Consider the following 12074-nt stretch of genomic DNA (forward strand, 5'->3'; position numbering starts at 1 on the left):
GAGGGACAGCTGTCGATCTGTATGTAACAAATATCCGAAAAATCGTCAGCTGTTAAGTTCATCTCCAGTTTATTTTGTAGGCGACCGGTTTCTGCGATATAATACGCCAACATAAGGCCCCCTATTCTACAAAGTAATTGAATTTTTCAGAAACAAATTGTATGTAATAACCAGTCTTCATAACAGCAGAACTCTACGTCAGAGCCACAAACGGAACACGATGGTCTCTCTTCTTGGGAGTGCAACGTGACTGTCCGGAACCGTACATTCTCGTGAACACTGTTACCAGCAATCATGTTCAGTGGCTACATTCCTGCTAACGCTTGTGTTTTCTGTTGTGTGCGCGACTGTAGCACACGTTAATAGCTACAACTCAACCGCCAGCTGTTCCCACATTTCTGTCGTCTCGTTTTACAGTCACATGCCAAATGACCAGGCCTTTACACCTAAAGCATTTTTCTCTTTCCCATTACACTTCTGGATTCTCCCGATTTTTAGAAACTGCGCCCTCCATATTGTGTGCCAAAAGTTAAAATTTCCTACTTTGTTGATCGGAAAAGATAATAGTTTCAATATCCCTTTTAATCTCATTGAGATCGAGAAAACTAGCAGGTTCGCTGCTGAATATTACAGCCAAAAGGTCCTCAGGTCGCATACAATGAATTATGTTTTCAACGTCCACCCTTTCGATAGCCACAACACAAAAGGCGAGTTAGGAACTCTTGATACTTACAGCAAAACCACGGACTGTTGTCGGCCTGACAGTCTCAATTAATCCTCATTAATCCTGTGCTTTTTCCACCTCTGAGACAAACAACGCTGAAAAATTCTCGTTATTACATTCTTCAGTTTATCTCCTTCCCCGGCAGCCTGTTCAATACTGCCTCGTAGACGGACCTTGGCACAGGGAAACATTATTTCAATGATGAAAACCAAAGAAACCAGGAACGCGGTACTAGCAGCTGCATTTAAAATGGCAATTAAATGAAATAGGCACGGTTTTCAATGGAAAATTTACGAATACCTTGCAAAACAGCAGTAATTGGATCCGGTGAATGGTTAATGCCTTGTCACATTTCCACATCACATCACCCGAAGCTCCACCGTCATGCTGGCCTGCTTGAAAATCAGAGTTGTATCCGCACTAAAGCAAATTAACGCGTGGTTGTAATTCTCTAGCGTATTGCCGTAGTCCTACTATTAAAGGAGTTTTTCTGACAATTGAATTAATCTGCTCTATGTTACGTATCCCGTTGCCTATACACTGAAGGCAAAAACTACCACAACACCAAGAAGGGGTTGTACGACGTAAATAGCAGTCGGCAGGCGTGTTTCTACGTCTGAAACATGATGTCCATTCATTTTTTACGCCGCTATGAGGATGTAGATCAGGTTTGTTTAAATACAAGTTGTTATCGTCTTGAGCGTTAGTTACCTTTAAGATACTACGTGGTGAGTTAAAGTTAGTCAAGAATGCATTAATAGCGACAAAGACGTCGTTATAGACACATGACTGAGTTTGACCGAGGTCTTGTAATAGGGCTACGAGAAGCTGGATGTTCATTCTGCGATACTGCTGAAAGCTTTGGCAGGAATGTAGCCACTGAACATGATTGCTGGTAACAGTGTTCACGAGAATGTACGGTTCCGGACAGCCACGTTGCGCTTCCAAGAAGAAAGTCCATCGTGTTCCGTATGTGCCTCTGACGCAGAGTTCTGCATTTGCAGTAGTGATCTGACCAGCAGTCTGCACCCAGTGACGCAACGAATGCTTGAAGGACAGCTCCGAGCCAGACGCCCTGCAACGTGCATTCCGCTGACCCTTAACCGCCGCCCTTTGCGAAGTTAGTATTGTCACGGGAGAGCTCATTGGAGGGAATGGTGGAGGTCTCTTGTGTTCCCTGATGAAAGCTGGTTCTGCTTCGGTGCCAATAATGGCCATGTGTTGATCAGGTGGTGGCCAGTTGCGAACCTTCAACCAGCCTGCCTGTGTTTTGGACACGCTGGACCTAAACGTTGAGTTATGGTCTGTAGTGTGACATCCTTTTACTGCCGGAGCACTTCTGTGGTTATCCCATACAACGTGACTGTAAATTTGCACGTCAGTCCGGTGATCCGACATGTTATGTTGCCATTCATCAACAGCATTTCAGATGATGTCGTCCAACAGGATCGTCGGGTGGCACCTCCAGCGTCATCCGCAAACAGCTTTAACCGTCCATATACTGACAGTCCAAGAGCAACAGGCACGAAATTACATTAAAAAAACTGACATCCGGCACGTGAAAACATAACGGATGCACGGTTGGAATTCTTGTGTTCGACATTCTGGCTGTTATACAGATTACTGCTGAATCAGCATTGCACATTACAGTAACTTCACTCGCGATGGAATCTTCTAGACAAAGGTATTCGCGGAATTTCGTTACTCTACATTGATTAGTTTTTGGTGTTGCGATCTCCTTCCAACTGTTTATTATCAAGAAATACATTTACTTTTAGCTACTGAGAACATGATAGAGAACTATTGTGGAAATACTTTAAGTTATTCTGAATGTCGGCGAGAAACTCAAGACAGTTAAGGAGAGCGCCATTTGCCTCGCAGAAGGTAGTGGAGCTAAGCAGCACCTCTGTGGATGAGTACGACCCTCAAGCACTAGCTCATTTTGCTACGTTTCCTTCTGTAACAGGGCTAGCCTCTATGGTTGCAAGATCCTGTTTGCGAACCAAAAGAAGAAAACAGTACGCAAGATGCCTACAATTATCAAACATTTGAGATCAAGTTTGTGCCTTTCCTGGTGTGGCTGCTTACTTAATTTCTGCTACCACTAGAAAAAAATAAATATGCATGAATTTAATAAGTAGCACAAATTTCAGGTAGCTGAGTTGATCTAGCCACCAGAAGTACAGGTGATTCACAAACGTCCTACACTAAAACTTCAAAACGCTTAAAACTGCAGCAGAATGTAAACAAAGATAGATGTGATTACATGCTGTAAACTGTATTCTACTTTGTCATTCCCGAAGTTAAAACAGCTTTAAAAAAAAAAAAAAAAAAGCAAAATCAGGAAACAACAGTTACATTAAAATAGGACTACACAGCAGAGATAATAACACAAAAAGAACACAATGTTCAACAGTTTTCGTGCAACTCTGAAGAGTACCAGCATGTGTTATCACTCAGAATAAATGACCTTGGTGAATATAAACACAATATGTAGACCTTGGCTAAGAGCAATAAGTTAAAGTTCAATGTCGGTTTCTGGTGGGATCCGACTGAACAAAGTTTAACATAATGTTCTCACCAAAATAACTTTCTTCTGTGACGATCCTAGGATATCGATTTCAAAGCCGTTGGTGTTGGTGTCAAAGCTAATGCCCTTCCGCTCAAGTATTTGTTAAACCATGCCACGAAGCTAAGATGCTGGCCTGGACTGAAGGAAACTATCCAGAATCTCAGATCCCAAGTATAAGTCTTCCACTCAGCCACAACAGAGAGCGATATTACCAGGCAGAATGTTTAGCCCATGAGCAGAGGCTTCCTCCAGCACAGTGGGTAAGCACAACCACTGCAATCAAGTATGATACTACCCTCAGTTGCTGATCCCCTTACAGTAGCTGCCACCCACCAGTAACTGTGTCTCACCAGTGGCAACCACCTTCAGTAGCTTATACTCCAGTAGCTGCACCACCCAGTTGCTGACACCCCCAGTAACTGACATCAAACATTAGTTCACAACACTCTGGTAGCTGACTATCTGTAGTGTCTGATACCTCCCAGTAGCTGACACACTGCAGTAGCTAACCTGCCCCCCCCCCCCCCCCCAATTGCTGATCACCCACAGTAGGTGACATCACCAGTAGCTGAAACTGTCTAACTGTGGGGACAAGTGTCAACTAGATAAATCTCAGCCTGTTGTGCCATGTTCTGAAAGTGTAAATACTCTAGCTTCATTATTAGTTAAAACAAACACACACACACACACACACACACACACACACACACACACACACACACACAATACATATGCACACATCTATATATCAGTGCTGCCATTTCCTAAGAGAGAACAATCTTGTGGATGCAGTGCAGAAGAGAGAGATATTCTTACATATCAAGCAGCATAGTTGTTTGATAATATAATTGCAGTGCACCTGCTAAGAAACATGACATGTGTCATCCCGCTAATGTTATGTTTATCACGGGTGCATAAGGACAGACAAAATATTACAGGGGCAATCGGAGAAAAAACTCAAAATACAAAATTTTAATAAAATTTTCTAAATATGTTTTCACAATTTTCATTTTTTCACATACTCATATAATAATTTTTACGTATAGAGATTTATAGACAATTTTTATATATTTTCGTACAATAATTCTTACATACAATGTTTTTACATTCAATGCTTTTACATTTTCGTGCAGTTTTCCTATATTCAGTGTTTTTATATTAAAGCATAGCCTGTTAAATACGCTCTAGCTACAACAAGGGATATTCAGGATTTGAACTGTACAACATTTTAACACATCCACCGTCTGAGAAATTATAGTGGACATATCTCTATCATACACTCATGTTCCATCCAAGGTAAATATCAGATGAACTGAAAATAGTGGGAACAAGTTTTTCCAAGACTTTAATGTAATCAGTCAGAAACGAGTATGAGAGTTTATATCAGTTACATAGGTGGCGTGACGTCAAGTTACAGTCCAAAATATCATTTACAGTTTACATTTTTATTATGTATGTATTTTTCAGGTATTCACATTTTTAAGGTATTAACATTTTCAGGTATTTAGAATAAAATTAATCATCATTTTTCATGCTGTAATAGTCCCAAGCCAATATATTTACCTTCTTCTGAAGTATCAACCGTTTATAGTCCCGTGTGGCTAAACTCAGATGGTGGTGTTCAACAGTAGAAACGAAATGTTGCTGTGATTGAGTTACATATGACACAGACCTTCTTACTAAAGAAACCAACACATGTTGCCTACAACCATTGATATTTAATCTATTTACGAAGACTGTTTTGTACCCTTTGCTCTGCTTGTTATGCAGCGAGTATGAGGGTTCACATCAGTTACATGATCTCAAGTTACAGTCCATAGTACCATTTACAATTTACATTTTTGCCATTTACATATTTTTCAGCTGTTTACATTTTCTCGCAGACTGACAAATTCTGTAAAAGTTACACCATTCGGTTGTTCTTTCATTAATCCAATGTCTTTCTTATTCACTAGTCGAATATCTTTTCTCTCACTTGCATGAAAACCCAAATTATCAGACTTTTTATGATCTTCATTCCTGATACACTCATAGATACTTGGAGACGTAACGTAACACTTGAGGCTATCGGCGTCTTTGACCAAAGTTATACATGATTTTCTGGAATCTAGTTTGATATGTTTCATAAAGAAATTCGATAAGTGTTTCTAAAACCTCCAAAATAGCTGTTACTTCAGCAATGGCTGTTTAAAGACTACATTAAGACTGTTCAGTTCAATGTCAAATAAATTTCTGTTGAAAGTAATATAGCTCTCAAGATAAGTGATGAAAAATTCGTCAATGTTTGGAATCATAACTGGACATGAATGTATTGTTGGCAACCTTATGTTCGCAAGAACAATGGACAATACCACCTCTAATGCCTCTTTCAAGAAACTGGGGTTATTCGACCTCGGTAATAACCTCCAGTTCTGTTTTGATTATTTGCATTTGAGTATACCACACCAAGCTGGATGAAGTTATAAGATGTGCAGGATGCAATTCATGTGTCTTAAGGCATAGACTGTGACAGTTATCAAACTTGTCACCAGTGAACAGCACGTCAGTTTTTAAATGTAAATCGGTATACACATTTGGTGTCTGTTGGTTTGGAGTCCAAACAAACGGGCACCACACATCCATATAACTGGTTCGCCTCGTTGGGCAATGAATCCACAACTTTCAATGCGGATATACAGTATAGTTCGACCTCCAGTGGGAAACTAAAATAAGCGAGCGTGGAGTACTTGGACGGGGACTTCGGATAGCTGGCGCGAGGTGGAAGTGTGGGACGGTCGGGAAGTATGCGGAGGTATTCCGTGCATTTGCGATAAACATTATGTCCGTATGGCGCAGTGGTTAATAGAACTGCCTAGTAAGCGAGAGATCCAGGATTAGAGTACCAGTCCCGCACACGTCTTCACTCGTCGCCGCCGGTTCTACACAGAGTCCAGTTGCAGCCGATGTCATCAGTTCCTTCTCTTTCCTTTCCTTTCTCCCTCCTCAACCTTCAATTTACATAATACGCAGGAGCATTACTAGCCATCACTTGCCACGCCTGCAACATCCCAGCCGACTGGATAATATGACAAGACACATTTCTTTGAGAAAGGGGTTAAAGCACGCATCTGTTGAATCACAGATATACATTAGGGGGCTGGTGTTGAGTGGTAGGATAGTGGTCCATAATTTTACTATAAACTTTAATAAAAAATAAGCCACCAAATTGCTACATCCAGAAGATCTAAAATTCTCAGCAACTGTCATCAGAATTTACTAGCGACGTTTTTCTTTTGAAAGCAAGGCAACTGGTAAAAGAACACTTGAGAATAAATTTTAAGAGGTGAATCTTAAGAGAAACTATCTGAAATGCTGACAGTGAATCCAAGCCTTAACAAAGATGTTTCATAAGATCAACACTGTGGCGTTTAATACTACATTCCAAACATCAGCTTTAGGAACCTACAGTAATGATTAACAGTCTATTAAAATATGACAACCTTCATGTAAAACAGATCGTATGTCATTAAGAAAAACAAGCAGTCCAAATAAATAGTCTGATAACAAGTTTATATATAATACAGTCAGTTAGTCGTGCAGACAAGTGGGCTGTGTAGGGCCAAAGTGACATCTTCAATTTGTTTTTGAGCAACACTCAATCTCGTTGGCCAGCTGAGGTTTGAGGCTCTCACTTTAGTACAGTTAACACACAGAGCAACCAATTTAGTGTTAACCATTCCTTTTTTCCTCAAGACCTTGTAGCGTAACTTAAAATATAAACCACATGTGTACTGGAGCTACCCTGTATCATTTAAATTACTGTTTAACAACTTTAAAAAATTACAAGACCAAAATACGCAGGAGAAAACAGGGAAAAAGCAAGTCGTGCCCTGAAATCACGTTACGTACTGATTAATTTAGATAACACCACTTAGCGCTGCCAAATCCAGATAAGAGACTTCCAGACCGCCAGGTTAACAGCAAAACTACACAATAAAATTACATTATATTACATCAAATGTTCAAAAAAGCTACTTTACAGACGGCGGTGGATAACCAGGAGGGTGTGTAAGAGAACAGCCTGTTCACACGGAGACTATAACGGTTGTGACCGTAATAGGATGTTCACCATAATTTCAAGGAAGTAGGAACGTAAGTCAGCAACCACACGATCAACGGCTGCAATCGGTTGAGCACTTCCGCCAGTCGCCCTCATGCTGAACCATTTGGAACTGGCTGACAGGAAACCGACACGGTGACCCAGTGGACGCAGGATTGTTCCAAATGATCCAAATTCAAGTAGAAGTACATACACAAGCAGCACACCAAAATAACTTGTACACTGGCCAGTCTCTACTGATCCGTCCGACACACGGCGTCATGTAACCCGCCCTGGGTAAAATTCTGAACTTAGCAGCGAGCCAAGGATGTTATCGGCAATGGTGTCACGGCACTTACTATCAGACATCGTCATACAAACAGCTTGATACCCGATCACTGACGGAACTACCGTCCCCGTGATCGCGTTGAAATCGACTTAATAGTTGCTACGTTTCCTCCTCGAGGTAAAAAATTGCTCTGACTCTACTGCCGCCAGTAAAGCTGTCAACTGGAGGGATCCTTCGATATTGAGTCGTGCCACGATGTACCCGCAAGGCACATACACCCCCCTCCCCCCTCCCCCCTGCCCCTCACCCTCCTCCTCTCCCCACCCTCCCGTGCCAGCATCGTTAAGCTTTAACAGACGGGACTGCGTTAAGTCAAAGGCTAGATTGTGCCCCAGCATCCTGATTGCCTATAGACACCTGAAGTTGTCTTACAAGGGCCCTAATAGCTTCTTCTGAAGATTCATCCTAAATAAAGATATTTTCTAGGGAGATGGGTCTAACGACCTTATAGGGCCCTACAGACGGAGGGAGCATTTTTGCAGTGACATTCTGAGCGCCTTTACTACGCGCTCAGAAATTCTTCAGATATATCGTGCTACGCACCAGTAACGAGACAGGAAGCCTCCCCTGATTATAACGAACGGCCTCCCTCCTATTTTCAAAACGCATATTCTTTTTAGCGGACTCGTAGCATTTTTACTATAACCTCAGGATTACTATCCTTTGTGAGCAAATCATTGATCCTACATACGATAGAGAGAGGGGAATTTACTCATCATCCTGGCTGGAGTCGTCTTGTAGGCCTCATGAACACTAGTGTTCATTGCAAAATGTAAATAACTGATTGATTGATCAGTCTTGATTTGTGACAGCCCGTGAATGCTGGTAAGTGGCGACTTCAAACTTCGGTTAACTCACTCTGTGAACGATAGCTGAGGGTAGAAGGGGATTGTGGTGACGTGATATGCCCCATTACTGAGACAGAACCCGTTGAATTCGTTAGAAACAAACGCTAGCTTGTTACCACTTACTAATATCCTGGGTGAACCAAACATTGTAAATATCCAGAAAAACCTAGAAAAGGTATCAAACACCGCGATAAGAGACCTATTCCCACGCTTGTGCGTGATAAGGGACATTGATGATCGATACAAATTTTATGCACAGAGTCAGCCTCCCGAGTTGAAGCTAGTTTCCCTTTACGTTTGCTCTGCCTGGGTTTAGCTTTAGAACATTCTTGACAGTGTCCTCCGTAATTCCGAACATCTCCATCTAGAGTAGGCCAGGTTAGCTGTTACTTTATCTTCAAGATAGTCTTACACATCCCTAAATGATTCCCTCGTAAAGACTTACGAAAACACTGGAACAGGGAAGTAACCAATACCGTTTGAAGGCATAATTGTGTTCGCTATCATAACGAGTTGGAAAGCAAAAAATTCACTTCTTGACAGAGTATTCCAGAACTACCTTCACGCAACTTCTGCTTTATTGTAGCTAACTGAGGATACCTATCCTATTCTGACAATATCATTGCAACCAAGAGAAACATCCCTAAAACCTTGGTCAGGGTCAAGCGATGGGAACTATTTCAATAGAAATTTGAAAAAAATGCACACAATAATGATTGTGACGCGGAATGTTTGTGAAAGTCCGTTTTTTTTCGTACATACGCATGGTGTATGCTCGACATGAAAATATATGTCTGCAGAGTGCTAGAGAAGAATGGAGATAGCTGAGACTCCTTTTCGTTTTCATTACTTTGAGTTTTTTTTGCTACGTGCTTAAATAAAATAGAAACTGTCGTAATAGACCTTGCCTTTCTAGTATTAAATTATGTACTTACAAACATTAATTGGAAAACATGTAACTATGAACAAAATGTTTCCAAAATTTCTTTACACCATGACACAACGATGCCCATAGTACGAGTAAACCATCACTTGGTCCTCAAAACATTTTTATTTGTGACTTAAATTATCACGTTAATAACATTATAATGTGAAAATGTAAACTCTAAGCAACAGAAAATCTTTCAAAACCAACTAAGAAACTAAAATTAATGACACTATTTTTGTTGGTATTGAAGATGGAAGGTTGAAAAATCGTTTCTACTCGATCTCCATAAAAATAGTTGCACCTTCAATTTGAGGCTTGCAATCTTTCCTGGAAACTTAACTTTCAATGCTTTCTCTCCTACGTTAGAAACTTTTCGAAACAATTGTCTAACACTTGCTCTCCTCTCATGCTACCAACAACCAATCATTTACGATTCATTTCCTGTCCACAACTACATCTTCACTGTCCTTCATATTACTGTGTGCCATGGATAAGCTTATACTTTTTATTGAATAGTTGCCAGATTCGGTGTCAGGGGATATGCTGTTTTTCTGTTTTCGTAGTGGTCAATGTCTTTTCAATGATTTTTTTCTGCTTTATCCAGAATAGATTTAAGCTTTCAGTTTCTGGCTTTTCTGGGGTATAAGTGAAAACTAACGATTTAGCTCTTTTTTACGCCTTTCATGAAAGATGGCAGGGCTTTCGGCAAGGTCTCACGTTTTCTGGCTTAACAATGGCCTCACATGTTCAGGGTTCTGGACAGATTATCAATGTAGGACTTAAGGTGGTAATAGTCCTAAGCCACCCAAATCACTTGTAATTTGTTCAGTAACTGTTTGATTATTTGAAGATGCTATATTACTTCCCACAAGGACATGTAACGCTGTCACTGCCCTATCAGTTACATCTGAAGTCATCACTGGAAATATATTCATTCATGGCAAAAATAAGGCTATTTTGGAATTCTCTGAGAATGCACTCCAAGCAAGAAAACCAACATTCCATGAAGGACTTAACGGAGTGGGACAGGTATCGGTAAACGTGACGCACATATTGAGTCAACCGAAAGACTACAGCTTCAGAAAAATTGAGTGATTTCTTCACAAAGTGAGCCAAACAATAATATGTCGGTCTACCTCTGGCCCTTACGCAAGCAGCTATTCTGTTTGGCATTGATTTATAGAAATGGTGGATGTCGTTCTGAAGAGTATGGTGCCAAATTCTGTCCGACTGGAGCGTAATATCGTCAAAATCCCGAAGTGGTTGAAGGCCCTGTCCACAATGTTCCAAACGTTCTCAACTGAGGAGAGGCCTTCCTGTCTTGATGACGAAAATCGGTTGTGACAAACACAAAGACAAACAGTAGAAACTCTCGTCCTGTGCAGGTGGCATTATCTTGCTGAAATGTAAGCCCAGGATAACTTGCCATAAAGGTCAGGAAACGGGGCTTAGAATATCTTCAACTTACCGCTGTTCTGTAAGGGTACCGCGGATGACAACCAAAAAGGTGCTGCTGTAAAATGAACTGGCACCCTAGACCATCACTCTTGGTTGTCGGGCCCTGTGGCAGTTGAAAGACTGGTTGGCTTCCCAACACTCTCCAGGGAATGTCCAGACATGTATTCTCTGTCCATATTTTCAGTGATTAGTCCCACTTCGAACTGAATCCTGTCTGGAAACGACCCGAAAACCGGTGGGATACCAGCCGGTGGGATACCGGCCGACAACCAGAAGTGATGGTCTGGGATACCTTTGCATTTCATAGCACCAACCATTTGGATATCATCCACAGCATTCTTATGGTACAAAGATACGTCGTCGATATTCTACGCACCGTTTTGTCATTCTTCCTGGAAAAACATCCTGAAGTTAACGTTTCAGCAAGATAATTCCCACCCGCACACACAGTAGTTTGTACTGCTTGTTTCCGTACTTGGCAAACCCTACCTTCGCCAACAATCTCTTCAGAACTCTCCCAATTTAGAACGATTGGAGTGTTATCGGTGGGACCCTCCGACGAACTTAGGATTTTGCCGACATTAACCGCCGATTGGACGGAATTTGACACGATATCCCTCAGAAGGATCTACCAGCCCTACCAATGAAATCCGATTAACACCTCGCATAAGGGAGACAGGTGAACAAACACGTCAGTGACATGCTCAATTTGTGTAGGTCTTTCTCTTGAATAAACCATCCAATTTCTTTGAAACCATAATCTTTGGTTTGTCTGTACATGTACGTCACATCTACCGATTTCCGTCCCATTCGGATAATTCCTATGTGGTCCGTAGTCACTATTTTCGTTTGAGTTGAGCGTATTTACACTCACGAAAACTAGTAGATACGCCTTACCTACTAACGAATTATGTTATTAAATAAGCAATGATTGCCTAGGGGCTTTCACAAACACCTTCTGGGAATAAAACATTTTTATAACTGTTTGTGTGAAAAATTTCTTATCTACAGAATGTAACTATGAATGTAGTTTTTGCATAATGATAATGTGACCATGGCTCAGCTCTACCCCACCTGAATATCACAAGTCACAACATGCATGTCTTCACCTTTTTAG

The sequence above is a fragment of the Schistocerca piceifrons genome, chromosome 6 (assembly GCF_021461385.2).
Source record: "Schistocerca piceifrons isolate TAMUIC-IGC-003096 chromosome 6, iqSchPice1.1, whole genome shotgun sequence".
Classification (NCBI taxonomy): domain Eukaryota; kingdom Metazoa; phylum Arthropoda; class Insecta; order Orthoptera; family Acrididae; genus Schistocerca; species Schistocerca piceifrons.